A 4,933-nucleotide genomic window follows, 5' to 3' on the forward strand; every position below is an offset into this window, starting at 1 on the left:
TAACTTATAAACTTTAATCTAGTTTTGTTGCTGCTTAAAATTTCGAAAATCTATACATGTTGTTAGTGTTGTAAATGATAAAGGTATGAGATGTGAAAGATAGTTACATAAATATGAAACTCAAATGGTATCTCGTGCATATGCATTATATAAGTGCTAAAATAGTATTAATTAGAGGAACTATCAATCCTCATTGCTTTTGATTTGACGGAGAAATAGATACACAAACATGAGACTTGGCAAACTCACTCAACTAAACTTAATATTATTACAAGAATCCTATGGTATATATGCTCGACCTAATAGATCAACCACATGCATTTTGATTGCACTTGATATGCAATCCTATCATCAAATGTGTCTGGGATAACGAACGCTAAGTAATTTTACATCATCTATAACGGGTCCACAAAGCGAGCCAGAGTTATCATTCTTCATGGTGTAAAATGTGCTCAGGAACCTTATACGAGTACGTGTTGACATAGCCTTGAACTGAAGTTTGCCTCTAATAAACCCTCCTTTGCCCTTGGATTGGTATGGAACTTGGACAGTTTCTATGCCAGCAAATGCTTCTACTACCATGGAACCTTCACATGCATTGTTGGCATCACCCACAGTGAAAGTGAGGTCATAAATTTTGCCAATTGTAGTGATGACTACTTGTGCAAGGGCACTCTCTTTACCTGCAACAAGTTCTATAGCTCTTTTTCCCTCAGGCACGGCGAAGTGGTCAGAATCAATGTACTTTACAGCCTTTAAAGACTCAACTATCCATCCTGGTAAAGGACCATGGGCATCCTCAATATGGGATGGGATCAGAACTCCCCAAGAAGCGTTCGGGAACACATATGGACCTTCTTCAAAGTTTCCATTTTTCAACAAATTCGCTGCACCGACATTATAAAATACACAAATTTAATAGCTGAACGAAAAATATCAAACTTGAATTGAAATTAGAACTATATGCCCGCTAAGTAAATTCAATTAAATTATATTTACTTTAAAGTAACTTAGTATTTCCTTTAATTATTTTTTAAGAATGACATATATATATATTTTTTCATTTAATTTCTCACTAGTGCATTTGTTGACATGATAAAAAATTTGAGAAATCTTTTTTAATAATAAAAAAAAATTCATTACCAAACATACAATTAAGAGTGGCAGTGTTATTCTTACTTAAAAATATGGGAAAAATATTTATCCTTTTAAAAGATGTTTTTTTAGTTAAAATTAGTATTTTTTCTTTAAATTTTAAATTAAAAAAATATCTCATTTTCTGTCCTCATGATTTTCATTGTGTATCCAATTCTGTCACTTAAAATGGTACAATTCTATGTCTTTTAAAAGGACAAACACTAATCCCTAAATATAAATAAATTTAAACTTATTTTTAGTCTAACTTACATATCCTTATTTTCAGTTTTATAAAAAAAAAAAAATTACTATTTTTAATTTTAATTTTATTTTAAAAATGGGTGTGAAGCACGCAGAATATTCATTACTTGATAATATTATATATATGATATATATAGCATAGCTAAAGGTGCACATAGGGAGGGAAAAAAGGGTTCACCTCTGGTTCTTCTAGGTGGGTTCAAAACCTTCAAGGCAACAGAATCAATAAGTGGGCCACAAGCTGGATCCTCTTCCATACCCGGGTTATGGATCACAATTTCTCCTTCTGGGTAATCTGCTCGAAACCCACAAGCAAAAGAATCAAAACCATTGCTACCATACATTGTCTGAATGGGTATGATTCCCCAATCACTCTTCTCAGTGGTTGGCACCACAGACACGTTGAGCTTCTCCTCTTGTGCACATGTGCGAGCTGCACTGAACGTGATGGAATAGAACAACCCCTTAATGAACTTGACCTTTTGCTTAATGGAAGCTTCATTACCAAGCCTAATAGCATGTGCACCCTCAGGCACAATCAACAACATGTCACCCTGTTTCTGGCCTGATCTTATATATTCAACGAAGCCCGAAATTGTCCAATTGGGAATGGCATCATTGCCAGTCACCACGGAGCCCTTCAATTGGGATGGTTTTGGGCCTTGCTCGAAGTCGCCATTGGGCAATAAACCTGAAAAGTTTACAAACACTTGGTGGGTCGATTCTGTATCAACTATGACCCCTAGAAAAATAAATCAACTAATTTCTTTTAATTTTATGATTTAGTGTGTGTCATTTAAAATGACATAAATTTTTAATGACTTATACAAAGTACAACCGGTCATATTTTGTGTAAATCTAAAAAATTATATTTTTTTTAACTTTACACGTCAGCGATGAGGCTGGAGAGAAAAAAAAAAAAAGGTATCTTTTCAGATTTACACAAATGTCATACTTCATGTAAATCACCTAAAACGACACAAGCTTGTGTCCTTTAAAATAATACTTCTTTTTCTCTTAATTTTAAGATAACTTTTTGTTCTTTGTTAAATATGATAAGGAACATGTTAGTGTGCAAGCTGTGAGCACATGAAATGCAGTATAAGCCATGTGAAGAGATTTCCAAGTTGTTCTTGTAGATCCCTTGGAGTTGACGGTATATTTTTTTAATGGATCTTAATATTGGCACATTATATTTCTTGTTTGTCTCTCTCAGCATTACTTTAACTATAGTATTATAAAAATAAAAATAAAAATGAGACATTTTTTAATCCTGTGCAATAATTTATCCCTATAAAAAATTTTAATACAAAAATGCGACGTAAGTCAGAAATGATTTCCTTTTTCTGAATTTCGAAACAACAACGTTTAGAGTACCATATGAAAATATGAGACTTGATCTAATTCATGACACAACGTAGTTTTTTTTTTACGATTAATAAAGAGTATGATTGAACTAAGAATTTATTAACTACGGGCAATTGTTTTAGTTTCCAGCATAATGACCATAAGGCCCCCGTCCCCATATTTAAAAAAATGTAATTTTGAAGGAAAATTCTGCCATGTTAAAAATATTATATATATATTAGAGTTAAAACAATAATAGCATGCCTCGAGATCTGAAGAAGGGGAATGTTGCGGATTCAGACTATGCAGAACAAACCGACTACCATGTCACATGGTTGAAGTTGAGTCATATGCAAAGTTCAAAATCCGAATAACATATTACTGTAATTAATTCATTTATGAATTTTAGGCAAAACATCGTAGTATATTATGAGGAAGATAACGATAATCACAAACAAATATGTAAACAAAATTAAGCATACATAACGTAAGCAAGTCACTATTTAGTGGAACAGTGCTGAATTATGTATAATTAACAAACTTGTTAAAACGGTTTAGTTTAAAATTGGAGCAACTCCTGCATAATTTTGGCTATTGAAGTACAAAAGGTTTGGTCCATATCCTACAAAGGCGTGAGTTCAAATCTCGTTGACATGTAATTCCTTTCAAAAAAATTCAAAAAAATTGAAATTGAAACACCAATGTCTAATATAATTTAAACTTTATTAACCAAAAAAAAATAAAGGCCAGTCCCAGCGCGCGGTTTCTGTTAGTGACCATTGAAGATGATTAAAAAACATGCATTCAATAGTTGGACCTTATCCTAGTACATAATTAGTATATATATGATGGTAACTTCTAACGTTGATGAAGAAGAATAAAGAAAAGTGATTCAAAGCGAAACATCCGTGCATTGACATGCATAATAAAAGTGAAGTTAATAAGAACTTACCATCTGTGAAGGACATAGCAGCGTGGCAAGTTGAGAGGAATAGCACTAGTAGCAGTTTGAGCTTCTGCATTTTGGTGAATCACAAAACAGAGGGAAAGAGATTTATGTGACTTATGGTTGAGATCCCAGTGCGAGCTCTCGGTTTTATTCCAATCATTACTCGAAAAGGCCACTGAATTTGGCTTAAAACTACATTAATGCCACTGGTACTATCCTATCCCTAACTATATTATTCCTAAACTATTGGATCAAGATTCCATTTTCCAGCAAGAGATAATAGCTTTGTCCCGAAGACATTATGTTAACATTGCCAAACAAATCTAACAAACTGACAAGCGTTAATATTTAGAAGTAGTTCATTTATATTATATAATGAAGCCTCATTAAATGCTTGTCCATTAGTAACACCAGATTTTGTTTTTCTAATTTCTCTTCGCGGCTGTTTTTAATTTTTATTAGAATCATATACTTTTACATAATAAATAAAATGAAAATAGAAGAATATAATAATATACATGTTTCATAAATTAAAAATAATTATAGTTATACATACACGTTATTCGCATATTATTAAATAATATTCAGAATTTTACTGTAATTTACTTAAAAATAATTCAAATTCAACACATAATTTAGCTGCCAAATTAATGCAGTAATATATATAGCATTAGATTGAGGAAAATGGTTTGACGAAGCAAGTAATTAATTGAGCCGCAAAATTTCCATAGTCGAAATAAAGGAATCTTTTTGGGTCTGGTAAATATATGGACACGTGTTATTTATCAAGACCTTGGTTTTGCATTTGCACCGGTTTATTAAAAAGAAAGAAAGAAGAGAGAACGCAATATTCGGTTGCTTCAAATTTCAGGTGATGATTTTGTGCGGAAGGTGAGACAAAGCAATTAAAACCCACATGCTCTTTCCATCCAGAACTTACACTGTCGGTGATGAGGAGGGGTGAAATTGGGTTAGGCTGGGCCAAGCTTTGCTCTGAAAAGTTCAAGCCTATGTCAAAAAAATTCAATTTAGCTTGGCTCAAGCCTAATATCTAACGGTTAGTCTGACTTGATCCGTTTATAAAAGAACAAATGGTCTGTCTTAGCCCATTAGTCGGTTAATTTTTAACTTCCAACCAGAATCATAAATCAACTTCACAAAATATTCAAATTTTGTTGCTAAACCAAGAATCACAATTTCAACGTCCAAACAGAATCATGAATCACAACAAAATTCATT

General features: G+C 32.6%; 1 pseudogene; it reads right to left on the reverse strand.

The window, feature by feature from the left end:
- Positions 1–506: 506 nt before the first annotated feature.
- LOC133294875 (BIIDXI-like protein At5g11420) lies at positions 507–3,792 on the reverse strand (annotated as a pseudogene).
- Positions 3,793–4,933: the final 1,141 nt, after the last annotated feature.

The sequence above is a fragment of the Gastrolobium bilobum genome, unplaced genomic scaffold (genome assembly GCF_033153095.1).
Source record: "Gastrolobium bilobum isolate Gb01-03AN ecotype WA unplaced genomic scaffold, APGP_CSIRO_Gbil_v1 utg41735, whole genome shotgun sequence".
Classification (NCBI taxonomy): Eukaryota; Viridiplantae; Streptophyta; class Magnoliopsida; order Fabales; family Fabaceae; genus Gastrolobium; species Gastrolobium bilobum.